Consider the following 27137-nt stretch of genomic DNA (forward strand, 5'->3'; position numbering starts at 1 on the left):
AGGCCTTTAGGACCGAGGGGAATCATCTCCTCTTGGAGCCAGCCTGCTACCCGGGCCTCGGAGTAGCCAGGGGCTCCTCCCACCCCCAGTCTTTGAAGCCACCACAGTCCCAGACACTGGCCCCGGGCCACCCATGGACGTGATCACCCCCGGGGGGCCTGTCGGCCGGGGGCAAAGTTGGCGGCTGCCTTCGCGCGGGGCCGTTCTCGCCCTCGCCGTCACCCTCCCCTGGAGCCCGTGGCCACCGCGGCCAGCACGCGGGTCACCAGGCCGGGCGAGCCGAGCCGAGCCGAGCCCAGCGGCGCGTCCCAGGCCGGGTGCGCGCCGCGGGGTCTCCCCGCACCCGCTGGGTTGCCCGGGGCTGGAGGTTCGGCTCCGCCCCGTCGCCTCCGCGCGCGAGCTCTCCCGGCCCCCGGCGGCCGCCGCGGCCCCTACCCGGCGCTCTAGCGCGCGCGGGGCAGCCGGGGGCGCGGGCGGCGAGCTCAGGGCGGGGAGCGGCGCTAGGGAGGCGGGGGCAGGGCCCAGGAGAGCGCCGGGAGCCGGAGCAGAGGCGGGCGCCGCACCGCCCCGCGCCCCGCGCCCCGCACGCTCGCCGGCTCCGGAGACGCGCGGGCGGCCGCCGGGGCGCACTGGCCGGGTCACCTTGTCCGGGAGGTGAGTCCCGACCGCCCCTGCCCCTGCAGCGCGGGCCGACGGAGGGGCGGAAGGCGGGGGGCGGGGGCCGCGGGGGCGGGGGGCGGCGCTCGCGTGGGAGGGCGCCCTGGCTCCGCCTCGGAGCGCGCAGACCCGGCGGCGGCGCGGGGCCCGCGGTGAGTCCGGGGGTCGCGGCGGCGCGACCTGGGAGGCGCGGGGTCGCCGGGAGCCGGGGGAGAGCAGAGCAGGCGCGGAAGATGCGGAGGAAGGGGCCGGGTGCTGTGAGCCCCGGCTGCAGCCTGGCGTCTCGCCGCCCTGGGCGCCCCGGCGGCGCGGAGGGGCTGCTGTGCGAAGTCGGTGGGAGCTCGTGAGACCCGGGCCCGGGGCGCGGTGGAGCGGGCCCGCCCAAGGCCGTGAGGGCGCTCGGCGCGCAGGGGCTCTGCGGCTTCGGGCGAGCCCCGAAGCGACCCAGAAGAGGCCGGCTGGGGCTGGGGACCGAGGTCCGGACGGGACCGGGAAGGTAAACCGGCTTGGCTTGCCCTCGCCGAGCGGAGGGGAAAAGGAAGGCGAGGGCGCGAGCGCGCTGGGACGGGGACTCCCAGCCCCGGGCCGGGACGCAGGCGGGGACGCCCGGAGCCCCTGCGTCCGCGAGTGCCTGGTCCCTGGGAGCCGCAGCCCCGGCTCAGACAGGGGGCCGCGTGGACCGCGTGGACCGCTTTGGGGGATCAAGTTCCAGTCCCGATTTCCCCAGGCATGATCTCTGCCCCTTGGCGTGCGCTCTCCGAGCTGCGGAGGGGGCAACGGATACGGCGGAGTTGGGCACTTTTCTGAGGGAAGGGGCTTCGGTCGCTCGTGCGTTTTCTGCAAGACTCCGGTAGAGTGGGCGCTTGCAGCCTTGCTTCGGGGAGGCTGCCAGTGGGGTCGCCTGGCTTTTCGGAGAGGCCAGGGGAAGGCGTCATCGGGTCGCCTTCTTTCCCTTGGTGGGGGGGGGGGGGGAGGCAGGTTCCCCTTGCCCGCAGAGCCGGGCTCTGGCCGCCAGACTCCAGGGAGCGCAGCCCTTCTGCGGCGTCAGATGCGCGGGCGCCGCGGGGCTGGGGCCGGGGCTGGGGCCGGGGCCGGGGCCGGGGCCGGGGCCGGGCTTGGTGTCCGCGCGGTCCCTGGCCGGCCCCGGGGCGCAGCGCAGCAGACACAGCCGAGGCTGAACCGGTTGAGGGGCAGAGGCTGGGCGGCTCGGCTTTCTGGTTGGAATCGGGCTCGGGCGGTGGTGCGTGCTCGTGCCTGCCTCTTCCCGCGTCCCCCCCACTGGCCCGCGGGTGTAGCCAGAAGCAGAGGGAGAGGCGGGCTGCGCAGACCCTCAGCCGGTGGGTGAGCAGCCTGGCAACAAACCCCAGAGCCGGCCAACTTTTCCTGGCTGCGGTGCGATCGCCAGGACGGCCCGCGTCGGAGCTGGCCGCGGCCCTCCGGGAGGGGCGGCTCCGACTCCAAGATCCTCCCGGTGGCCCCCGGCAGGCTGATGTCCCCCCTGGCTAGGGCAGGAAGTAACCAGAGCCAGATCTTCGAACGAATTCTCGCACACCGTGTGTGCCTGGTGGTTGTGTGGAGTGGCTTTTTGGGGATCAGACCACAGGTGCCAAGCCTGTGAGAGGCTGTGAGGAAGAGCCCTTCTCTCTCCAAAACCCCAGCCCCTTTGCAAGGAGCAAATAAATGTTGGCTCACAGCTGGTCCGGTGCCCTCTCCCACCCCGCCCCCGCCTACTGCATGAGAATGGAATCGCCAGGACCGAGAGGGCCTTGTTAAAGAAAAGGCAGAAAATGGAAAGATCTGTTTGTAAAGTTTTTTGGTTTTGCTTTTGCTTTTTTTTTTATCATGGAAAATTTCAATGGTACACCAGAGTTGAGAGAATAATATACTGAACCCCCAATGTACCCTCCATCCTGCACCACACTCACTGACCCTTTACCCTGATCTCTTTTAGTCACCCCTCCTCAGGGCTTTGGAGGCCGTGTTTGATGAAGTATTTAAAGACCCCTTCCAAGCCCACCTCACCTCTAAACGCATTCTCATGTAGCTCCAGCTAATGACGTTTTGTCCCATTTTCACCTATCATCAGAAAAGACTGCTTTAAATGATTCTATTAGAACCTAGATGATGTTAAAGTAGAAATGAAGGCACTCCCATTTCCATTTTGTGGTAATAAAAGGAAACCTACTGACATTCCTTGAGACATAGGGGGGATTGAAGGAGGGAGGAGAAATCCAGATCCTGAGAAAAAGAAACATTTGAAACCCTTGGATTTGGCTCATACCAGTTGATGTGCAGGGAATAAACTGGATTCAAGCTGAACCAGGAGAGGCAAAATAATTACTTTATTTTTGGCAAAAACTTTAAACTCAATCCATAAATCATAAGCAATTAATTTATTCCACATTTAGCATGACATAAATTAAAAGTGTTACACACTGGACTTGACTCCTCTTTCTCATTAACTCTGACCCGTATTTTCTAGGGAGTTATTTCTATCATAAGAGAATAAAAAGGTATTTTCTTATGTAAGTTTTCTATCTAAGACACTAGTCGGTGCTATTCTGGGGTTTATGAGCAGTACTGAATATTTCATCTCTCAATTAGAAAATGTTTGGTCATCACACCAGTCACATCTGATACACCCTCTAGGGAGATATTCTTGCTTGCTCAGATTTGAGTCAAAATGTGGTTTCTGTTGGCTGGAGAGAAATGGCATGGTGAGGCCTCCAGAGACAATGGGAAGGTGCTCCCACTGCCCCCATTCCTACATGGCTCCCTCCCACCCTGCCACCTCTGTGCCTTCCTTTTTATAAAAGCTGCTCCTAAAAATTGTCAGCGTTCTTGGAGGATTCAGACTTTTGAATACCTTTAAAAAGTGCATTATTTAAAGGCATCCTTAGTTAACCTTTTGCAATATGAATAACCATCCTGTATGTGAGCAGGTTTAAATAACACCTTGTCCTTCCATGGTACCAACATGGCCTTGAGCCCCTCATTTTGGCCTTTGCAGGGCCCCCATTGCGCACTGGAGATGTTCATGACCAACACGGGCCAATTGCAATACTGACCTCTAGCTTGAGCAGACTTGACATTACCAGCAAGATTCTTGGAATGAGTGGATGAAGGTGGCAAGGATTGAAGGGTAGGGTGTTCCTTTGTCAGCATCAGCAAAGCAGCAGGGCTGAGTAGCAAGACAACTTGTTCATTCAATGAGAAGTCCTGAGGCTGTTTTGCTGAAAACAGACTGAAATGAGGTGGTATTTGAGCCATAGCTCTTGGCCTGGCATCACTACACTGGAGACATTAGGCCAACGTGTTAAAAAAGCAAAACATTGAAGATATGCATACATTAAAAATTCCAAATTTTAAAGGTAGGCTGACCGGGTTCCTACCGATGTCACCAGAGTTAGAAGAATGAAGGTAGTAGCAGGTGGTTTTAACGAATGTGATTTTTCAACATGCACTGTGCAAGATACTAAGACATTTCCAGTTACTCCTGAAGTTCATAAGTATGTTTTAAGAAGGGGCTGGGTAACTCTTTTAGGCACTGGGCCACAATTGATGCCTACATTTTATTGGCCAGCCAGTGTACTGGATTTCAGCTGAGGATGCAGGGGGAGGGAATGGGGATACACATTTGGGATTTTGCTGTGTCTGTGGCTGCCCTCCCCACTGCCTTTTCTGGAGGGCCTGTGAGGAGACTTAGGTTTCAGACTCCGGGTTCTGCCACTTGCTTCTTGGGTGATCTTAGTCTGCTCACTTACCTTTTCTGACCGTCTATTTCTTTTCATCCTGTTTTTTTCCAGGATTTTGAAAACAAAATGGTTATGGTTGGCACAGTTTTTTAAACAGGAGTTTAAAAGAGAGTTTTAAAAAGTTTTAGAAGAGAGTTTTAAAAAGTTTTAAAAGGAGTTGAGAACATTTGAGTATCTTAGTTGCAAGTCTCTTGGGGTGCATTTGCATCCCCATGGCCCTCGGAGAGCTCCGGACCAGGCCCTGCTCTGCACCTGCATCCTCAGCAAGAGCCAGAGTGAGGACAGCGTGTGTTCCTCCATGCGGGCCTGCGTCCTCCTGTAGGAATGTGCCTGAGTGGTATAGATGTTCATGTCGGGTGGGGTTTAGAGGGAATATACAGGAAAGACTGTGAGCAGAAATATATCCATAACACAACTCAGTTTTGACTCATATCACATTATAAAAATTATATGATGCATGTTCTCTAGGAGAAAATATTTTAATATCGGTTATCAACAAGCCACAAAGCACCAAAGCACATGGTGATTTAAGGTACAAATGTTACTTAGATCAAAAATCCTAGTCATCTTAAATTGTTTTATGATAAATAATCTGTTAAGTTGCATTACTTAAAATACTGAAGCCCAAGAGCAACAAATGAACTCTGAGATCCAAGATACAGAACCAAGCATAACACAAACAGGAAACAATACACATGCACAGAAAATACAGAAGGTAGAAGCTGCTTCTGGAAGCATACTTCTGACCAGCCCAGTGGACAGCTTTAGATATTTACTCGCATGAGAAAAATTTATCTAGGAGTTCAGTTAACATTATTCCAGAGAGATGGGAAGTTTTGCCCTGGAGGTTCAAATCAATGTTTAGTCGATGTGAAACATTTTGAGGTTTTAGTTCTTAATCGATTCTTGTATTATTCACAGTCATTTGAAACTTAGGTCTTTATAATTCTGTAATGTGGTGGCATTTAGGGGTGTAACCCCATGGAAGAGGGAATGAAGGTAGTTCCTGAATACAAGGTCAGTCTTTCAGAAAGGGCCAGTTTAGTTTAGATTCATATCATAAAAAATTATTGCTTCTTAAACCTTCAGACTCATTGGTTAACCACTTTCAAATGTGCCTCTCTTCTGTTTCTTCTTTAATCTTCTTGATTGAGGAATGTCAGTGTCCAAAACAAAACAAAAAAGCAAACGAACATTTCAGACAGTTAGAACTACAAATGTTTTATTCCATTGCCTGAACTTTAAAGATACTTCTGAAGGAGAAAAAATATTTTACTTCAAATATTCTGGAGCTTCACTTCTGCATAGGGAAGCAAAGAAAAAAATGTCACATAAACTCCCCTTTCTGCCATGTGTACAATATGCAGGATTTCTTTTTCTTTCTTTCTTTCTTTCTCTTTCTTTCTTTCTTTCTTTCTTTTCTTTCTTTCTTTCTTTCTTTCTTTTCTTTCCCTTCCTTCCTTCCTTCCTTCCTTCCTTCCTTCCTTCCTTCCTTTTCTTTTTATTCTTTTATTTTTTAGAGAGAGAGAGAGAGAGAGAGAGAGGGACAGCGAGTGTGAGCAAGGAAGGAAGGGGAGAGAGGGGGAGACAGAATAATCTCAAACAGGCTCTGCACCCAGCACAGAGCCCAACTTGAGGCTGGATCTCATGGCCCTGAGATCGTGACCTGAAGTGAAATCAAGAGTCAGACACTTAACCCACGGAGCCACCCAGGGGCACCTACAATATGCAGTTTTTAACATATTGATATGACATTATCCTCAGACTTGGTGATACAGGCTCTCAGTTGGTGTAGGTGTTTGAAATAAGAAGTTTTATTTTGGGGGTCCTAGTGGGCTTAAGTCCTGGAACAGGGCTAGGAAAGCCAGTAGCATTAGAGGAGACCCTGAGGATGTCCAACACCACCTGCCATAGATTTTTACCAATTATTTTATTATTTGCAGTGTCAAAATTGCCTTTAAATAAAGTACTGGATGCCTGGGTGGCTTAGCGGTTTAGCGCCTGCCTTCGGCCCAGGGTGTGATCCTGGAGTTCCAGGATCAAGTCCCACATTGGGCTCCCTGCATGGAGCCTGCTTCTCCCTCTGTCTGTGTCTCTGCCTCTCTGTGTGTGTGTCTCTCATGAATAAATAAATAAAATCTTAAAAAAATAAATCAAGTACAGTAGTTCCTCCTTAGCTGCAGGGGATGTGTTCACAGCACCCAGATGCTTGAAACACTGGATAGTACCAAACCCTGTATAAATTTTGCTTTTTTCCTATACATACATATCTATGTTAAAGTTTAGCCTATCAGTTAGGCACAGTAAGAGATTAACAACAATGGTTAATAATAAAATAGAATAATTATAGCAGTATACTGTAGTAATAGTTATGTGGATGTGGTCTCTCTCTAAATATCTTACGAGACTGTACTCACCCTTCCTGTGATGCTGTGAAATGATAAAATGCCCATGTGATGAGGCGAGGTGAGGTGGGCTGAATGGGGTAGGCATTGTGATGTAGGCTGCTGTGGACCTTCTTACTGTGTGTCAGAAGGATGACCTGCTTCCAGGCCTCAGCTGGTAGTGTGTAACTAAAACTGCAGAAAGTGAAACCACAGATAAGGGGGCGCATTTGTGTAGGCAGCTTTCTATCAGAAATCTCTGCCTTGGCACCTTCCCCTATGTGTTTCCTTTAGAAGTGACCTGGAGCTTACCAGTTGGAATAATGGGGCCACGTCCTGGAGGGCAGTCAGGAAAGTTGAGAGTGTGCATAGGGCCTGGCCTGTGCTGGTAACTCAGACATCCTTGGATGTGTTTTAAGAGCCACTCAGCTGCTCCAGATCTCCTGTAGCCCCTGTGTGCACACAGATGGTGGACGGAGCCCTGCACTGGCTGGGCCCAGCACTCCCAGCTCAGTTCTGAAATGTGTCCCAGTGTCTCTTGCCTGCATGCAACTTATTTTCACGTTTCTCCCCCAATCCCTTTCCTTTCCCATAGTGTCCTTTGGTACAAGCAGTTCCTCCACAAAGAGCTATGAGCAGATTAATTAATATGCATACTATTTCATAGCTTTTCTTTCTACACTAAACCCAGAGACACAGCACATTTATTATCAGCACTCCAGTGTAGTACATTGCACTAAACTCCCTCCCAAATGTGGACTTCTGGTTGAAACCCAATTGTAAATAAAGGGGAATCATCTGTTTTGCTATTTCTAAGTTCATTCTCTGCCTTTTATTTTTATATTGATAATTTTTTAAAGCCATGAACATAAGTATCCCCCCTTTATACATCGGGCAACCACATTGTTGTTCTTTATTGAATGAGATCATCAAGGCTCTTGAAATTCTCTTCCTACTGCCTCTGGGAGGGGCAAAGGCCATGTAACCATGTTCCACTCAGTGACTCAGAATAAGGGGAGCTGCTCCTTTGACAGTCTTCATCCTTCTGTCATTCCCTTTGACCCTTCTTTTTGGGATCCTCTTGCATGATGTTCATTGGCCCGATGGTTAATCTGAATATTTCTTGGTGTAGCTATATTAGTTATGAATAGAAACATTGAATGTTTTTGGAACATCATAGTCTATTCTAAAGCAAAAGGAAAAGTATATTTGTTGACTCAAAATGTGCAGAACAATGCAGTTTCCTTTCCTGATAGGAGACCTTGAATAGCTGATTTGCCAAGTACCCTTCCAGGAAAAAAAACATACTTCAGGTTTCTGAGTCCCAAGCATGTACTTCCATTCCAGATCTAGGAATTGCTCTGTAGTAATTACTGCAGGCCGACAGGGCCTTACAGCACATGTCAGCTCAGTAAGTGGCTCTAGTGCAAGGTGTGACCAGCATGGTGGCACCCTCTTTCCATTGGAGTTTGACCATGGTCCAGCCTCAAACACCCTGTTTCTTTGCCAGGGCAGAGGTATTTTCCTGTGTTCAAGAACTTCATAACACCAGCATTCTATTTTGGAAAGTTCATGCTTTGGAATGCCACACCTGGCTGGTGCCTCCCTCCTCCCTTCCTATACAGTTTTTTGCATTCCTTCAGTTGGGAGCTCCTCTGCAGGAAAAGACTACCTCCCATCAATGGTCCACTGCCATTCTGTTCCACTCAGAGTTCAGCACTGCCTGTCTCCAGCTGCTCTGTGCACCCAGGACTATAGTTACCAAACTCACAGATGGTATGAGCAAAGGGTTTCCCGGTGACCCCTTGATAAGGGATGAGTTAGCCAACCTGTAACCCATATAGAACTGTCTTGCCTCCCCATATCTTGTGCTCTACCAATTCCGATGTACCTTGCTACCTGCAGTTTCTGATGACCCTCAGAAATTGCCATTCCAACCAAGAATTGCAAGATATGTCTGATTTTAGGCTTACTTCTAGGGCTGGAGAAACTGCCTGGTGGAAGGGACCCCAGGCCCTTAGGCATCCAGGTGAACCAGTAGATTCTTCTGATGGCTTCTGAAGGCCTTCCCACAGCACAGTTCCTGACTCTTGCCCCAGGCCCCACAGCCTTGAGTTTCTGTGCTTCTGCAGATTGGGAGCTCAGCTTCGACTCCTGACAGGCCACCCCAAACTCAGGCTTCATGCTCCTGGGCTTGTCCTGTGCACTCCAGAGAAAAAGTTGTGTGACCTCTCTGGAACATCGTTAGACCAAGAAAGGGTCTCTCCATCTTCTAAGCAAGGGCCCAGAGGCCTTGAATGCTTGTGTGCTCTCTGCATGCAAGGACTGAGGAGTGGCAGTGTCAAGGTGAGATCAGCCTACTTTAGGAGCAGAAGTGCTCAGTGATGACAATGAATTTCCAGACTGTGGATGTGGCAGGTGGCAGAGACCTGACCAGCTGGGAGAGCAGGAAACAGTGAATCTTGATGGGGCACATGGTGCCCCACTTTCCCTTGGCTACAGTGAATGTGAGTACCAGAGAAGTGGGTTAGATGCAGCCATGGGCTCTGCAGGCATTAGCACTTTAGTGGAAATTGGGGCTGGGGGCTGGGCAGTAAGGGGTGAGTGATACAGGGATCCATGGAGAGCCAAGCCCAGGCCCATACCCAGGCTGAGGGATGACCTCACTTCTGCAAGGCTGCAGATATTTCAGACGCCAGCAGCTGGCCCGACTGGACCTATGACACCAATGAGTCTTCTAGCCTTCCTGACCTCAGGATTTGGCTCTCAGGGCTGGACGTGGACACCACTCCACGTATGGTAGACCTTCACTTTTCACTCTCTCTGAGGTGAGGAATTGTACCCACTGGCACCTCACAGCAAAGCCAGGTTGGCTGCATTGAGAGGGGCAGCCTCACAGTTCTGGTTTCTGGATGAAGTGGAGGGGAGTGAATGAATTTGGAGAAGCAGAGTGAGCTCAAGTCTGGAGGCCAGAATAAACCTTGTAGAGCTTTTTTTGTAGCTTGTCATGAATGTTACTAGTATAACCAATGGATGCCTTCTACTGCTTATATCTTACTATATTATCCATATCTCTCTCCCAGGAAAGCAAGGGAAAGGAAGAACAAGGGAGAGGAGGGGTGAAGATTTGAAATGTGTCTATTGTTCCATTTCATTTCCTTAGCAACCTCCTGCGATGCCCCCGTTATATACTTGGTGGGCTGAGACCTAAAGGAGATACACAACCTGCTCTGTGACCTTTTACTGCTAGTTGCAGGGCCTCTGCACATGCATAGGGTTTGTTAGTTTCTGTGGTTGTGTCTAAAGTTCGTGCTTTGCTACACATGACACTCAGTTTTCCTGGCATTGCTAGTACCTAGCATAATGCTTAGGACAATAATACATTCTGTGCAATAGTGGGACAGACAAACAGATGCAGACACTTCCACTTTGGAACAAACCCCAAGGAGTACAAAATGTAATTAGGTCATTTCTCCATCTGTGCTTTTTGGTGGTTTCCTTGGAGGATAGTGCCTACAGCAAGTCAGCAATCTGTGACCCATGGTGTGGGGGAAGGGAAAGTAGGTTTAGGCCAGGCCAGGGAGTTGTGTGCCTAAAAAAGTCCAGAACAGAAATCTCCTGCAGAACATAGAGTGATCAGAGGGGAAAATCTGTTTCCACTAAATGCCATAGGCCCCAGACATTTATAGAGAGCATCAAAATAAACTAAATAGGACAGCAGGTGACCCAGAGAGACCTTGTGGGCACTTTGCTCTCTTGTTGCTCTCAGCATGACGCTTTTCCCAGAAGATGCAAATGTCTTGTCTCCTTCAATGCTGCCCAGAAATGCTGGTCTTCCTGGAATTTGTATTCAGAACTTTATATATTTCAAAAATATATGCCAGAGAGTTGGACTCTGTCTCTCTTAAGACATAAGTTGGTGCTTTTCTTAGAGAGTGAAATGCAGGGATCCCTGGGTGGCGCAGCGGTTTGGCGCCTGCCTTTGGCCCAGGGCGCGATCCTGGAGACCCGGGATCGAATCCCACGTCAGGCTCCCGGTGCATGGAGCCTGCTTCTCCCTCTGCCTGTGTCTCTGCCTCTCTCTCTCCCTCTGTGACTATCATAAATAAATAAAAATTAAAAAAAAAAAAAGAGAGTGAAATGCAGGTGAACTTCATTGTTTCTTGGGGCACAAATCAAATGGACTCTGTCTCCACTGTGCTGTGGCTTAGCCAGGAGGATGTCTTGGGAGCACAGTCCTGACCGTGCACTTCTCTCTTCTCTGACTCTTTCTTCCCTCCTTGATTCTCCTTGATTTCACTTACGAGGCCTTTTCTGACTGAGAATGGACTGAGCCTTAGCAGGAGCCCACTGTTTTTCATACTCCCCATATCTGAACTAACAAAACTGTGATTTATATATGCAGCTGGCTCCCAGATTTCTTGCTCTATCCCTAAGACTTCCCAAGGCTCAGCTTTGTCTATCCATGTGCCTTTTAGCATCTCCATTGTAAGTATCAGCCTCAGGGAACACCCCGTTGGTCTCTTCCAGGCCCTCTAGCTCCCTGGCCTTGCTGTTCCTGGTGATGACACATGGTGACCCAGAGAGCCATGCCACAAAACTGTTTGCTTCTTAGGCTCCTACCTCTTCCTTGTCAGCATATTTCTTTTCTTCTCAGTACTTTTTTTTTTTTTTTTTTTACCTCTCCCTTGCATCTCTTCCACCATTAGCCCTGTCTAGACACTCACCTACTTCTGCGTTCTCTCAGCAGCTTCCTGCAAAGTCTGCTTCCATGTGCTTCTCACTTCCATCCTCTAGGACTATTGAAGACTGAGATTTCTAAAGCACACCTCTGCCTCAGTGGTCCTCATCTCAAAGCCTTTCATTGGCTTTTCCTCTCCAGTAAAATAGGATAGGCTGCCTGGAGAAGATAGCAGGCTGTCAATGACAGTCCTGTCCACCTTCCAGATTCATTCCAGATTCACCTCTCTGGGTTCCCAGAACACTGGGCCATTCCTGCCCCCAACACACACACACACACACACGCACACGCACACGCACACAGGCACGTGCACACTACATGTTTTCATGGCCCTCTCTATATTGGTTGGTACCTCCTGCTAATCTCCTTCAAGGCTCAGCTTGGCCATTATTGGACCCCTTCCTTTAAAGTTCAGTGTCCCTGCCCCTGGGCCTTCCTTGTTACCTGGGCTCACCTCGTTCTGGTGTGGCATTAGCAAAACAATCAAAGTAAGAGATATCTAGAAATAATTTTGGCAAGAAATATATAGGAGCTGTACAATATATAGAATTTTACTCAAGGAAAAAGAGAACTTGAATAAATAGAAAAAAATACCATGCTCTTGGATAAGAACACTCAATAGTAATAAGATGACATTATTTTCACCAAGTTAATTTATAAGTTTAATACCATTTAAGTCAGAATCCATATGTTATAATTGCCTTTTGAACTTGACACAATTATTCAAAACTTCATGAAAGAATAATCAAGCTGTGATACCATTTTTTTTTTAATGAAGAAGGATGAAGGAGGACTTGTCCTCCCAGATAATGAAACTAAGCATCAAAACTACACCCATTAGGATGGCTACTATAAAATAAAATTTTAAAAAGTAAGTGGTGGCCAGCATGTGAAGAAATTGAAACTCTTGTGCGCTGTTGGTGGGACTTTAAAATGGTGCAATTGTTATTGAAAATAGCATGGAGGTTCCTCAAAAAAAATAAACAGAATTACTATGTGATTCAGCAATCCCATTTCTGAGTATATAACCAAAAGAATTGGAAGTAGAATCTTGAAGAGATACTTGCACACTCATGTTAATAGCAGAGAACCAAAAGGTAGAACCCAAGGATGCAGCCCAAGTGTCCATTGATGGATGAATTGATTTAAAAGGATGTGGTATAGACATACAATGGAATATTATTCAGCCTTAAGAAGGAAGAAAATTCTGGCCCATACTACATACAACATGAATGAACCTTGAATAATTTTACTAAGTGAAATAAGCCACTTATAAGAAGAGTACTGTATGATTCTACTTATATGAGGTTCTTAGAGGAGTTAAATACATAGATACAAAATATAGATCAGTGGTTACTAGGAGATGGGAGATAAGGAAAAGGAGGAATTGTTTAATGGGTATGGAATTTCAGATTTGCAAAATGAAAAAATTCTAGAATTTCCCAGCAAGCAGAAGTCCAAGACCAGATGACTTCACTGATAATTCTACCAGGTTTAAGGAAGAATTAATGTCAGTCCTTCCCAAACTCTTCCAAAAAAGTAGAAGAAGAAGAGAAGGAGGAGGGGGAGGAGGAGGAGGGAACACTTCCAAACTCATTGCATAATGCAAGCACTACAATGATGCCAGAACTATACAAGGATGCCACAGGAAGAGAAAATCACAAAATCCTTGATGAACTCATAGGTAAAAATCCTAAACAGAATATTAGCAAACCAGAATCAACAATACATTAAAATGATCCCACACCATGATTAGGTGGGATTTGTCCCTGGATGCAAGGATGGTTCAGTATCTGCAAATCAATGTGATGCATCACATTAACAAAATAGAGAAAATTTGTAAAAAAAAAAAAAAAATAGAGATCATCTCAAAAGAAGCAGAAAAATGCAGATGTATGTGGCAAAATTCAACATTTATTTATTTATTTAAAATATTTTGTTTATTTATTAAAGAGAGAGAGCAGAGCACAGCAGAAAGGTGGGGTGAGTGGGTCAGAGGGAGAAGGAGACTCTCTGCTGAGTGGGGAGCCCAATGTGGGGCTCAGTCCCAGGATCCCAGGATCATGACCTGAGCCAAAGGCAACACTTAAACAACTGAGCCAACCAGGCACCCCTCAATGTCAATTTATGATAAAAACTCAACAAAGTGAGTATAAGGAGAATGTATTTCAACATAATAAAAACCATATATGATGAGCCCACAGCTAACATCACACTCAACAGTGAAAAGCTGAAAGCTTTTCCTCTAAGATCAAGAATAACACAGGGATGCCCATTCTCACCACTTTGATTCAACATAGTAGCAGAGATCTAATGCACAATGTGAATATAACTTAACACTACTGACCTTTGTACATGAAAATGGTTAAGATGGTAAATTTTGTTGTGTCTTTTTATCACAATAAAGACAACCTCACATTCATTGGAGCTCTAAGGTTCTAATTACTAGCAAATAATTGACAGATTGTTCTAGTTATCTACTGTTCATAATAAACTACCCCCAGACTTAGTGCTCATAGATATGTGGGTTAGAAATTCAGAGAAGGCACAGCAGAGATGCCTTGCCTGTGCTCCATAATGTTTGGGGTTTCGGCTCTGAAGACTCCAATGGCTGGGGCAGGAGTCACTGGGGGCTACTTTGCTCCATACCTTACGTTCCTGGGCTGGGTTCACTAGAAGGCTGGACCCAGGTAGGACCGTCATCTCACCTCGAGTGCCTACACTTGGCGTTTCCATGGGGCTTCCTCACAGCTGGTGGACTCAAGGTAGACAGATTGCATGTGCCTTGACCAGTACTCCAAGAGTGATCATGAGTGATGCACAGTGTATAAGCTTATTCAGCCCAACCCCATTTTGTCAGTTAGAGGCAAGTCTCAAGCCCATATTGAAGGAGACAAAAATTAGACTCAACTTCCTAAAGGGACACATGTCACAGAATTTGTTACCACATTCAGTCTGCCATGATAGGTAAGATAGAGATCTCTGGAATAGATTCTGACCTCCAGAGCTTATTGTATTGGTGAAGGCAGAATGGCAAGCAGAGAAAGAGCCAAATAGGTCAATAGATTTAGGAAGTTGGCTGTTTGGGTATAAAATTGAATTATATCTCTCCATATCATAAAAATTTCTGAATGAATATAAAAAGAAAAGCATTGATAAATAAATAATAAAAAGCATAAATTCAGCCTGCAGTTGAATATCTTAGCAGCATTTCTAAATGAGAATAATGATAAAGATTAACCAAATATATGTTATTCATTCTGTGCAACAAACACTGTGAGCAAAATTAAAAAGCATAAAATAACCCGGAAATAAACATTTGTGACAAATGTAATAAATGTTTCATCCTTGTAGAGCAAGCAATAAGAACCCAAACAACCTCATCGAAAACTGAGCACAGGCCATGGAGAATAAGTTGAGAAGAAATGGAAATGACTAACATGTAATTATATGCAAAAGCACTTATCCTCACTTGTGAAAATATGAAATTTAGTTTGAGAAGACACATCTTGTTTCCAAAACAATTTCATGGAGTCAAAGATAGTGCTGCTCAGGTCAGTAAGGACACCTGAAGAAGATGTGAGCTCTAGTTCTCTGTGTGGGAGAATTGAGTTAGCCCTTCATCCAGGTCCTTCTGTTACCTCCTGGATCCCACACATGAATCCACTAAGCAGCAATTCTAAATACTGCAAAATACATGCATCTAGACTTGAAGTAATGAGATATTGCGAAAAACCCTAAATGCCTGTCATGAAGGGAATAAACATGTAAAATAATGAAGTTCTTCCGATAAATAGTAAGGTAGACTCAATACTTGGTACATTGACCAGGGCTGTGCCTGGTATGTATTTATATGGACGCATGTCTGTGACAAGCTAATAAAGATGGAAATCTAGAGAGAAATATGTTAAAAATTGTGTGAATGTGTTAATATATGTGAGTATAGTTCATAATCCATTCAAAACATGTTGGAAGGCTATTCCCCAAATTATCAATAGTACGTAGCTATGAGGAATAGAGCAGGAGGAGAAACTTTCGTGGTTTTTTGTTTTGTTTTACTTTATACACATTGGTATGGTTTGAATTTATATTTTGTGTAGATACTATTTTCTGTATGATTTTACACAGGGAACTGCAAAGAAAGGAAAAGTAGAATGTAGAAATCTCTTTGGACTCTGGTCATGAGAATAAACTAACTTCCTACCTTCAAAAAGACAGATATTTAGGAGAGCCAAGATGTTAGGAACAAGAACAGCCGTAAGAAAGGACACAGCAGAAGAAGCCCCTGGAGGGAGGGCCATAGCAGAAGCCCAAGGAGTGCCCATGGATCTAGACCCTCCCTCCACCTTCTTCTCTGTGCAAGCACTGGGGGACAAGCATCCAAAAGTTTAAAGACACTAGAAATGTGAGTCTCATGATATCTAACTCTGAAAAAAGCAAATAAATAGTTGGGAAAAAGTAAATTTATAAAAATAAACATGTATTGCTTTTGCAATAAAAAAATTAAAAATCTATCCTATGGAAATAATTAGAAGTCTGGATAAAGTTTTTTGGATCCATGCTCATACATGCTTTGGGGGAAGTGGGAAACCTGGGGCCTTCAAAAGTGGGGTGAAGGGTGTTTGTGCAAAGTAAGTGGTGCACGCTCAAGTTGCAGTGATGAAGCAAGACTCAAAACTGCATGTACTTACATGTAGAGGGAGAAAAATGCATGTTTGGAAAAGACTAGAGAAGAAATCCCGGCCTTGTATGCAGATTTTTATTCTTCTCATATGTTCTTCTAATGCTCTAATTGATGAGTTATTACCATTTGGGCTAGAGCAAACTAAGTTTAGAAGAGATGTTATTTTGTTCCTTCTGTATTCCTATATCCTATGCACCCAGTAGGAGAAACTGGCACACAGTAGGAGCCTGGCACATAGTAGGAGAACCTCAGCCAATGTTTGCCCTTCATTGACTTCCTCTCAGCCCCATGCCCTCCTCTGGAAAAATCTTTTCTGTGCTCCTGCCCAGCATCCTCAGCTTGAGTGAGTTCCCACCCTCTCCTCTACACATGCTCTAGCAAGCCCTCTCCCGTGGCTATACAGCCCACAACAGTGGAGACTCTTTAGAATTAATTCGTTCAACATATCTCAAGTGCCTACCATGTGTTGTATCTTGTGTTAGATGTCAGAGATAAGAGAGGAAAATCTGGGGACCTTCACTGTACCCTCAAGGGCTTGTCTGAATGGATAAGACTTCACTTACTCTACATGCATGCATGCAAGCTTGATGATACAGATGAGTACAGGGACTGTGGGGCTTGAAGACTCCTCAGTCAGAGCAAGAGGTAGGGGTGCTCTGGCAAGGTTTAGCCAAAACTCAAAGGATGGAAGGGTTAGAACAGAGGAGAATTAGAAAGAAGGGATCTTCTAGGCAGAGATTTCAGGATAAGGATTTGGTATTTCTGTATGGCCTCAGAACCTGATCTGTACCAGTGGTGTTTACTGGAGTCTAGAATACTGGATGGAAAACTGCAGACAGAGTCAGATTAAGACACAGATAACTGTGACTTCCTATTGCTGCGTGCAGATTGCCCCCAAACTTACTAGTATAAGATGCTCACAGTTTCTGAGGGTAGGCGATTTGGAAGAAGACAACTGGGTACGTGCAACTCTGGTCTGTTGTTAGGATGCAGTCAGAGGGTCTCTAGAGGTGGAAGATTAGGAAACTTGGACAGCCAGCATCAACTGGGAAGCTCTATTCAACCTCAGGAACTTTCCTTGTGGGCTGCATTGGGCTTCCTTGCAGCATGGAAGGCTTGAGGTGTTGGACTTCCTCATGACTGCTCAGGACTCCAGTGTGAGTCTTTCAGCAGAAGACACAAGTCACACAAACTTTTTCTGACCTAGCCTCAGAAATCACGTAATGGCATTCCTACCATATTCATCAATTACATGTGAATCACAAGCCTGCCTAGATTCAGGAAAGGAGACAGGGCCCCTACCTCCCAATGACAGGAGCACTAAGGACATATTGTGAAATAATTGTGGTATGGAAAATACTGTTATGTCCACTTTTGCAAAATATGATCTGACACAAATACTGAAAAGTAAAATACTCAAAGGATGTGCTTTCTATATTGTAGGTCTTTAGATCACAAATAGATGGAAAGTAGAACCCTTTCTCAACATCAAATGATCCACCTTTTTAGTATGTGGGTTCTTCCATAGCTCCTTACTTATTTCCCAATATCAATATAAATTCTTAGTGTGTTAAATTACATCTCAAAAGTATATTTTAGGGATGCCTGGGTGGCTCAGTGGTTGAGCATCTGCCTCTAGCTCAGGGCGTGATCCTGGAGTCTGGGGATTGAGTCCCACATCAGGCTTCCTGCATGGAGCCTGCTTTTCCCTCTTCCTTGTCTCTGCCACTCTCTGTCTTTCATGAATAAATGAATAAAATCTTTAAAAAAACATAAATAAATCAAAATTATATTCTAGAGTGTGATGCTCTGTTAGGTCCACAGTCAGAAACTGGGCATAGCTTTAATAGCACCAGTATTGTACACTGTATGGATTCATTATTACATAAGTGAATTGCAGGTCTTAGAAATTTGGTTCTATTCCATCATTCTCCAATATTTTTACTGAAAAGATAGAAACGAAAGGTAAGAAAAAAATTGGATGTTATATGCACTTGTATGTGTAATAACTTCTCCAAATTTACACAGAAATTAGCGGCAAAGCTGATTTGGATCTAGTTTGTTTTTTTTTTTCCTTTTAACCTTTTTTTTTTTAAATTGACATGCAAAATCCAAAGACCTCTTTGTGCAATTGTGTGAGTATATAGGTTAGAAATGGCCAAGCTTCACAAAACACAGTAAGTTAGGGACTCCTGGGTGGCTTATCCCTTGAGTGTCTGCCTTTGGCTCAGCGCATGATCCCGCAGTCTCAGGATCGAGTCCCACATTGGGAGCCTGCTTCTCCCTCTGCCTATGTCTCTGCCTCTCCCTCTGTGTCTATCATGAATAAATAAATAAAATCTTTAAAAAAATAACAGGGAGATACTTGACCAGCAAAATAGATTTATTTGAGAATGGCAGAAGGATTGCAATTTGAGACTTGCAGGCTAAGGCCAAACTAAAGGCAAGTCTGGAAGACAAAGGAGATAAACCATTACTTTATAGAGAAAAAGAAGTTGAGAGGGGCTGCTTTTATCAAAGTCTTTTGAAGGAGGATGAGCCTTTACAGTGGTGATGATTTCTCATTGGCTGAGTTGTGGCAGTTTCTCATTGGCTGGACTGTTCCGAGGCAAGGAGAAAATCTTCCCCACTCCTGCATCTAGTAAAATAGACTTCTTACTGATGGAAAATGCAAGGTGCCTTCCTCCTCAGGTCTGAAGTTTAGGAGTGTGAGAGCGTGAGTGCTCCCCTCTGGCCTCTTGGCTCCATTTTGTCTTTTTTTCTTTTTATGATGACATGCATTCTGATGGTTGGGCTGTAGGTTGTCACTTACCTTGCAAGTAGTATTCTACTCATTAGAATTATAAAGTATCTCTAAAGGTCCATAATCTCTAAAGGTCCATACAACAAAAAAGTATTAATTTATCTGGAATCTGGTTTATGACCATTAGAAAACAACTAAATACAGCTAAACTAAGATGATTCCTAATATAGTGGCAATTCAGAAAGCATAGACTGCCTCACACTAGGTTTAGTTTGTACTGATAGACATTATCACTTACAGCATGGAGGCTCTGGAAGGTGTAGGATACGAGGAGTCACTATCATACTGTGCTTCTCTTCCCATAATTTGCCTAGGAAAACATGTAATTGTCAGTTGTTTTGTTCCAATTGTGTGAATTTTTCATAAAAAATAAAATATACATATGGTCATTTCTTTACAAGTTAAGATCAAATTTTGATTATGCTACCATTTATTTAAAAATATGGCCAGTCGGAAGAAGGGATGATGGCGGAAGAGTAGGGTCCCCAAATCACCTGCCCACGCCAAATTACCTAGATAACCTTCAAATCATCCTGAAAATCTACGAATTCGGCCTGAGATTTAATGAGAGAACAGCTGGAATGCTACAGTGAGAGGAGTTCGCGCTTCTATCAAGGTAGGAAGACGAGGAAAAAGAAATAAAGGAACAAAAGGCCTCCGAGGGGGAGGGGCCCCGCGAGGAGCCGGGCTGAGGCCGGGGCGAGTGTCCCCAGGACAGGAGAGCCCCGTCCCGGAGGAGCAGGAGCTGCACCAACCTTCCCGGGCGGAAAGGGGCTCGCAGGGAGCTGGGGCAGGACCCAGGAGGGCGGGGATGCCCTCGGGCTCCCGGGGACACTAACAGACACCTGCGCCCTGGGAGAGTGCGCCGAGCTCCCTAAGGGCTGCAGCGCGCACGGCGGGGCCGGAGCAGCTCGGAGGGGCTTGGGCGGCGGCTCCGCGGAGGGGCTGAGGGCTGGAGCAGCTCGGAGGGCTCGGGCGGCGGCTCCCGGAGGGGGCTGTGGGGCGGGAGCGCCAATCCAACAGCGCAAGCCCCGGAGCACAGGGCGCCGGGACACAGCCCAGGATCCGGCCTCCCCCGGGACACGCAGAGGCCGGGAGGGCCCAGGACAGCGAGGACGCTCCTGCCCCGAGCTGAGCAGATCAGCGGCCCCGCCCCGGAGCCTCCAGGCCCTGCAGACGGAGAGCTCCGGAGCTACTGCGGGAGCTGACTCCAGGGCTGCAGAACTGGCCACGCCACTGGGGTTGTTCCTCCTGGGGCCTCACGGGGTAAACAACCCCACTGAGCCCTGCAGCAGGCAGGGGCAGAGCAGCTCCCCCAAGTGCTAACACCTGAAAATCAGCACAGCAGGCCCCTCCCCCAGAAGACCAGCTGGAGGACCAGTTCCAGGGGAAGTCAAGGGACTTAAAGTCTACAGAATCAGAAGATACTCCCGCGTTATTTTTTTTTTTTGTTCTTTTTTCTTTTCTTTTTGATTTCTGATTGCTTCCCCCACCCCCTTTTTTTACCTTTCTTTCTTTTTCTTTCTCTTTTTCTGCTCTTTTTTTCTTCCTTCTTTTTCTTTTTTCTTTTCTCTTCTTTCTTCTCCTTTTCTCTCCTTTTCCCAATACAACTTGGTTTTGCCACTCTGCACTAGCAAAATGACTAGAAGGAAAACCTCACCTCAAAAGAAAGAATCAGAAACAGCCCTCTCTGCCACAGAGTTACAAAATCTGGATTACAATTCAATGTCAGAAGGCCAATTCAGAAGCACTATTATACAGCTACTGGTGGCTCTAGAAAAAAGCATTAAGGACTCACGAGACTTCATGACTGCAGAATTTAGATGCAATCAGGCAGAAATTAAAAATCAATTGAATGAGATGCAATCCAAACTAGAAGTCCTAACGATGAGGGTTAACGAGGTGGAAGAACGAGTGAGTGACATAGAAGACAAGTTAATGGCAAAGAGGGAAACTGAGGAAAAAAGAGACAAACAATTAAAAGACCATGAAGACAGATTAAGGGAAATAAACGACAGCCTAAGGAAGAAAAACCTACGTTTAATTGGGGTTCCCGAGGGCGCCGAAAGGGACAGAGGGCCAGAATATGTATTTGAACAAATCCTAGCTGAAAACTTTCCTAATCTGGGAAGGGAAACAGGCATTCAGATCCAGGAAATAGAGAGATCCCCCCCTAAAATCAATAAAAACCGTTCAACACCTCGACATTTAATAGTGAAGCTTGCAAATTCCAAAGATAAAGAGAAGATCCTTAAAGCAGCAAGAGACAAGAAGTCCCTGACTTTCATGGGTAGGAGTATTAGGGTAACAGCAGACCTCTCCACAGAGACGTGGCAGGCCAGAAAGGGCTGGCAGGATAAATTCAGGGTCCTAAATGAGAAGAACATGCAACCAAGAATACTTTATCCAGCAAGGCTCTCATTCAAAATGGAAAGAGAGATAAAGAGCTTCCAAGACAGGCAGGAACTGAAAGAATATGTGACCTCCAAACCAGCTCTGCAAGAAATTTTAAGGGGGACTCTTAAAATTCCCCTTTAAGAAGAAGTTCAGTGGAACAATCCACAAAAAACAAGAACTAAATAGATATCATGATGACACTAAACTCATATCTGTCAATAGTAACTCTGAACGTGAACGGGCTTAATGACCCCATCAAAAGGTGCAGGGTGTCAGACTGGATAAAAAAGCAGGACCCATCTATTTGCTGTCTACAAGAGACTCATTTTAGACAGAAGGACACCTACAGCCTGAAAATAAAAGGTTGGAGAACCATTTACCATTCAAATGGTTCTCAAAAGAAAGCAGGGGTAGCCATCCTTATATCAGATAAACTAAAATTTACCCCGAAGACTGTAGTGAGAGATGAAGAGGGACACTATCTCATACTTAAAGGATCTATCCAACAAGAGGACTTAACAATCCTCAATATGTATGCCCCGAATGTGGGAGCTGCCAAATACTATCAACGAATTAATAACCAAAGTGAAGAAATACTTAGATAATAATACACTTATACTTGGTGACTTCAATCTAGCTCTTTCTATACCTCGATAGGTCTTCTAAGCACAACATCTCCAAAGAAACGAGAGCTTTAAATGATACACTGGACCAGATGGATTTCACAGATATCTACAGAACTTTACATCCAAACTCAACTGAATACACATTCTTCTCAAGTGCACATGGAACTTTCTCCAGAATAGACCACATACTGGGTCACAAATCGGGTCTGAACCGATACCAAAAGATTGGGATCATCCCCTGCATATTCTCAGACCATAATGCCTTGAAATTAGAACTAAATCACAAGAAGAAGTTTGGAAGGACCTCAAACACGTGGAGGTTAAGGACCATCCTGCTAAAAGATGAAAGGGTCAACCAGGAAATTAAGGAAGAATTAAAAAGATTCATGGAAAGTAATGAGAATGAAGATACAACCGTTCAAAATCTTTGGGATGCAGCAAAAGCAGTCCAGAGGGGGAAATACATCGCAATACAAACATCCATTCAAAAACTGGAAAGAACTCAAATACAAAAGCTAACCTTACACATAAAGGAGTTAGAGAAAAAACAGCAGATAGATCCTACACCCAGCAGAAGAAGAGAGTTAATAAAGATTCGAGCAGAACTCAATGAAATCGAGACCAGAAGAACTGTGGAACAGATCAACAAAACCAGGAGTTGGTTCTTTGAAAGAATTAATAAGATAGATAAACCATTAGCCAACCTTATTAAAAAGAAGAGAGAGAAGACTCAAACTAATAAAATCATGAATGAGAAAGGAGAGATCACTACCAACACCAAGGAAATACAAGCGATTTTAAAAACATATTATGAACAGCTCTACGCCAAAAAATTAGGCAATCTAGAAGAAATGGACGCATTCCTGGAAAGCCACAAACTACCAAAACTGGAACAGGAAGAAATAGAAAACCTGAACAGGCCAATAACCAGGGGGAAATTGAAGCAGTCATCAAAAACCTCCCAAGACACAAGAGTCCAAGGCCAGATGGCTTCCCAGGGGAATTCTATCAAACGTTTAAAGAAGAAACCATACCTATTCTACTAAAGCTGTTCGGAAAGATAGAAAGAGATGGAGTACTTCCAAATTCGTTCTATGAGGCCAGCATCACCTTAATTCCAAAACCAGACAAAGACCCCACCAAAAAGGAGAATTACAGACCAATATCCCTGATGAACATGGATGCAAAAACTCTCAACAAGATACTATCCAATAGGATCCAACAACACATTAAGAAAATTATTCACCATGACCAAGTAGGATTTATCCCCGGGACACAAGGCTGGTTCAACACTCGTAAAACAATCAGTGTGATTCATCATATCAGCAAGAGAAAAACCAAGAACCATATGATCCTCTCGTTAGATGCAGAGAAAGCATTTGACAAAATACAGCATCCATTCCTGATCAAAACTCTTCAGAGTGTAGGGATAGAGGGAACTTTCCTCGACATCTTAAAAGCCATCTACGAAAAGCCCACAGCAAATATCATTCTCAATGGGGAAGCACTGGGAGCCTTTCCCCTAAGATCAGGAACAAGACAGGGATGTCCACTCTCACCACTGCTATTCAACACAGTACTGGAAGTCCTAGCGTCAGCAATCAGGCAACAAAAAGACATTAAAGGCATTTAAATTGGCAGAGAAGAAGTCAAACTCTCCCTCTTCGCCGATGACATGATAGTCTACATAGAAAACCCAAAATCCTCCACCCCAAGATTGCTAGAACTCACAGAGCAATTTGGCAGGGTGGCAGGATACAAAATCAATGCCCAGAAGTCAGTGGCATTTCTATACACTAACAATGAGACTGAAGAAAGAGAAATTAAGGAGTCAATCCCATTTACAATTGCACCCAAAAGCATAAGATACCTAGGAATAAACCTAACCAAAGAGGTAAAGGATCAATACCCTAAAAACTACAGAACACTTCTGAAAGAAATTGAGGAAGACATAAAGAGATGGAAAAATATTCCATGCTCATGGATTGGCAGAATTAATATTGTGAAAATGTCAGTGTTACCCAGGGCAGTTTACACGTTTAATTCAATCCCTATCAAAATACCATGGACTTTCTTCAGAGAGTTAGAACAAATTATTTTAAGATTTGTGTGGAATCAGAAAAGACCCTGAATAGCCAGGGGAATTTTATAAAAGAAAACCATATCTGGGGGCATCACAATGCCAGATTTCAGGTTGTACTACAAAGCTGTGGTCATCAAGACAGTGTGGTACTGGCACAAAAACAGACACATAGATCAATGGAACAGACTAGAGAACCCAGAAGTGGACCCTGAACCCTATGGTCAACTAATATTCGACAAAGCAGGAAAGACGATCCACTGGAAGAAAGACAGTCTCTTCAATAAATGGTTTTGGGAAAATTGGACATCCACATGCAGAAGAATGAAACTAGACCACTCTCTTGCACCAGACACAAAGATAAACTCAAAATGGATGAAAGATCTAAATGTGAGACAAGATTCCATCAAAATCCGAGAGGAGAACACAGGAAACACCCTTTTTGAACTCGGCCACAGTAACTTCTTGCAAGATACATCCACGAAGGCAAAAGAAACAAAAGCAAAAATGAACTATTGGGACTTCATCAAGATAAGAAGCTGTTGCGCAGCAAAGGATACAGTCAACAAAACTAAAAGACAACCTACAGAATGGGAGGACATATTTGCTAATGACGTATCAGATAAAGGGCTAGTTTCCAAGATCTATAAAGAACTTATGAAACTCAACACCAAAGAAACAAACAATCCAATCCTGAAATGGACAAAAGACATGAAGAGAAATCTCACAGAAGAAGACACAGACATGGCCAACAAGCACATGAGAAAATGCTCCACATCACTGGCCATCAGGGAAATACAAATCCAAACCACAATGAGATACCACCTCACACCAGTGAGAATGGGGAAAATTAACAAGGCAGGAAACCACAAATGTTGGAGAGGATGCGGAGAAAGGGGAACCCTCTTGCGCTGTTGGTGGGAATGTGAACTGGTGCAGCCACTCTGGAAAACTGTGTGGAGGTTCCTCAAAGAGTTAAAATAGACCTGCCCTATGACCCAGCAATTGCACTGCTGGGGATTTACCCCAAAGATTCAGATGCAATGAAACGCTGGGACACCTGCACCCCGATGTTTATAGCAGCAATGTCCACAATAGCCAGACTGTGGAAGGAGCCTCGGTGTCCATGGAAAGATGAATGGAGGGGAGCCCTGGGTTGCGCAGCTGTTTGGCACCTGCCTTTGGCCCAGGCCGCGATCCTGGAGACCCGGGATCGAATCCCACGTTGGGCTCCCGGTGTATGGAGCCTGCTTCTCCCTCTGCCTGTGTCTCTGCCTCTCTCTGTCTCACTGTGTGCCTATCATAAATAAATAAAAAACAAAAAAAATTTTAAAAAAAGGAAAGATGAATGGATAAGGAAGATGTGGTCTGTGTATACAATGGAATATTCCTCAGCCATTAGAAACGACAAATACCCACCATTTGCTTCAACGTTGATGGAACTGGAGGGTATTATGCTGAGTGAAGTAAGTCAATCGGAGAAGGACAAACAGTGTATGTTCTCATTCATTTGGGGAATATAAATAATAGTGAAATGGAATATAAGGGAAGGGAGAAGAAATGTGTGGGAAATATCAGAAAGGGAGACAGAACATAAAGACTCCTAACTGTGGGAAACGAACTAGGGGTGGTGGAAGGGGAGGAGGGCGGGGGGTGGGGGTGAATGGGTGATGGGCACTGAGGTGGTCACTTGACGGGATGAGCACTGGGTGTTATTCTGTATGTTGGTAAATTGAACACCAAAAAAAAAACAAATTTATTAAAAACATATGGCCAGTCTCCAATATTTTCTTTATTTTAAAATTTAATGTAATTTAGTTTTTTTTTTTTTTTTGATAAGTGTACTCTTTAATCCACATCACTTATTTCATCCATCCCCCCTCCCCCTCTGGTAACCATCAGTTTTTTCTCTATTGTTAGGAATGTTTCTTAGTTTGTCTCTTTCCTTTTTTCTTTTTTTGCTCATTTGTTTCTTAAATTCCACACATGAGTAAAATCATATGGTGTTTGTCTTTCTCTAATTTATTTCACTTAGCATAGTACTCTCTAGCTCTATCAATGTTGTTGCAAATGCAAGACTTCATTCCTTTTATGGCTGAGTAATATTCCATTATGTATGTGTATATATATATATTTACATATGTGTGTGTGTATATACACATACACAATGTGCTATATACATACATACATACATACCACATCTTGTTTATCCATTTATCAGTCGATGGGTATTTGGGCTGCCTCCACAGTTTGGCTATTGTAGATAATGCTGCAGTAAACATAAGGGTGCATGTTTCCCTTTGAATTAGTGTTTTTGTGTTTTGGGGGTAGATACCAAGTAATGTAAATGACTGGATTGTAGTGTGGTTTATTTTTAACTTTTTTGAGGAACCTCCATACTATTTTCCACAGTTTGCATTCCCACCAACAGTGTAAGAGGGTTCCTTTTTCTCCACATCCTTGCCAACATTTGTTTCTTGTGTCTTTTGCTGTAACCATTCTGACAGATGTGAGACAGTATCTCATTTTGGTTTTGATTTAATGTTTCTCTGATGATGAGTGATGTCAGGCATCTTTTCATGTAACTGTTGGCCATCTGGATGTCTTCTTTAGAGAAACATTTGTTCATATCTTCCCATTTTTAAATTGGATTATTTGTTTTGGGGGTGCTATGTTGTATCAGTTTTTTTTATAGATTTTGAATACTAATCCTTTATTGGATATGTCATTTGCAAATATCTTCTCCCATTCGGTAAATTGCCTTTCTCTCAGCTCTATTTTAAATGAGGGTTCTTTTATTCAGTTTCACAAACTGAAACAGCAACAATAACAGAAAACCAGGGAACAGGGGTTTATTATTCTGACGTGATGCCAGCCTATGAGAGGAGGACTGCATCAGCTGTCCCTGTGCGATCCATGAGAGGATAGCAGTTGTTCAGCTAAAGATGCTGGAGGTGGATGGTGCAGACTCAGCAGCTTGGTACAGTCAGGGCTGCAGATCTACCATCCT

The 27137-nt window shown here is 45.1% G+C and overlaps 1 protein-coding gene across 3 annotated transcripts in view; it reads left to right on the top strand.

The window, feature by feature from the left end:
- Nucleotides 1-568: 568 nt before the first annotated feature.
- SYNDIG1 (synapse differentiation inducing 1) overlaps nucleotides 569-27137 on the top strand; it is a 188791-nt gene continuing 162222 nt past the window's right edge. Inside the window, exon 1 of one of the 3 annotated variants that reach the window (XM_055321329.1) lies at nucleotides 569-654. The gene's annotated coding sequence lies outside the window, so the exon portion shown is untranslated. Of the gene's footprint in view, nucleotides 655-971; nucleotides 1154-27137 lie in introns of those variants that run through there. The other 2 variants (XM_055321328.1, XM_055321330.1) reach the window with 2 other exon arrangements.

The sequence above is a fragment of the Nyctereutes procyonoides genome, unplaced genomic scaffold (genome assembly GCF_905146905.1).
Source record: "Nyctereutes procyonoides isolate TBG_1078 unplaced genomic scaffold, NYPRO_anot_genome, whole genome shotgun sequence".
NCBI lineage: Eukaryota > Metazoa > Chordata > Mammalia > Carnivora > Canidae > Nyctereutes > Nyctereutes procyonoides.